The sequence below is a fragment of the Etheostoma cragini genome, chromosome 8 (genome assembly GCF_013103735.1).
Source record: "Etheostoma cragini isolate CJK2018 chromosome 8, CSU_Ecrag_1.0, whole genome shotgun sequence".
NCBI lineage: Eukaryota > Metazoa > Chordata > Actinopteri > Perciformes > Percidae > Etheostoma > Etheostoma cragini.
Window position 1 is genome coordinate 29,262,172 of NC_048414.1, and position 1,367 is coordinate 29,263,538.

The 1,367-nt window shown below is 38.2% G+C and overlaps 2 protein-coding genes across 2 annotated transcripts in view; both read right to left on the minus strand.

The window, feature by feature from the left end:
* The window catches only part of gan (gigaxonin), a 322,832-nt gene that overhangs the window by 13,216 nt on the left and 308,249 nt on the right, over positions 1 to 1,367 (minus strand). The gene's annotated exons all lie outside the window — the stretch shown is intronic.
* Positions 1 to 1,367, minus strand: part of cdk10 (cyclin-dependent kinase 10) — an 11,375-nt gene that overhangs the window by 2,722 nt on the left and 7,286 nt on the right. The window lies entirely within an intron of this gene.

A 1,367-nucleotide genomic window follows, 5' to 3' on the forward strand; every position in this document is an offset into this window, starting at 1 on the left:
GGCCAAGTAATCACTAGTGGGAATGCCATACTGATAAGATTTAAATTTCAGCAAGCATGTTAAATATTACAAATATTATATTATTATAATAGTAATTCTTTAAGCCAGGCCTCATAGATACGTAGCAGGCTTGCTTTTTTGATTTTATTTATTTAATTGTATCAAAATGCCTTATATATGAAATAAAAACATCAACACATAACATCAGGAAAAGACAAGACCTTTACCGTGTGTGATAATCAATGACATAACATCAAAACATTTTTGTTAAATAAAAAACACTGACCTGTTGTTCTATTCTGCTACGCTCTAGTAACCAGGCCTTATTTCTCTTTTTGAAAGAGTTCATACTGGACATGACTTGAACTTTGCAGTCTAACTTGTTCCACTGAACTGTCCCTAAACAGGCAAAAGTTCCTTTCCCTTACACTGTCCTAAATCTCTAAGGACGCTGCCACGAGGGAAAATACTGTGTGTGTCTTTTACCTCTGTAAACTCAACAAAAAACCAAACAATACTTTATGGATCATGGTCAGGCTTTCTTAGAGCCAAGGCAGTCCAGCCTACATGCTGCTAGAGGAGACCGTGGTGGGTACTGAAACCACCACCAGATAGAAATCTAGTTAAAGCTGTACCTGAAATGTTTAACACAGTTTTACATTCAACTCTACACATGTATGACAAGTAAAGGGGGTGAAAGGATTGTATGTTCTAGCAGCTGGCTCAGTCATTACCCTCTTTAATCCCGTTATCAGAGACCTGAAGGTGTCTAATCTGCTGATGACGGACAATGGCTGCGTTAAGATTGGTGAGTCAACCCTTTTACCATAACCACCTCTGCAGCTGTCCCTATGATCACATTATTCCTGTACTGACATACATCCCGAGAGCTGCTAGCGCTAACCTTTGACCTCTCTTTGTCTTTGACAAGGACTGCCTGCTTATTTCATGTAAATTTAGGGTTAGCATGTGCAAGTTTGTAAGTAGTCTTTTGGGAAAATGTTTTTAAATCAAGGTCCACTTACCATTTATGGAGCTTTTAACCACATCTTACTGATCCACTGAGCCAAACTCCATCTGATGAAGACCAGGACAACCCTGGTTAACAGGGTTTCTGCAAAAAGTCTAAGATGACGTCCTCAAATGTCTTTTTTTATATCCACAACGCAAAGATGTACAGTTTACTGTCCCAGAGGAGAATAGAAACTAGAGCATATTCACATTTAACAAGCTGACTTTAGAGAATTCTTTCATGAAAAATGACTCAAACCAATTAATTGATTATCAAAATTCACTCACCGGCCACTTTATTAGGTACACCTGTCCAACTGCTCGTTAACACTTAATTTCTAAGCAGCCAATCACAT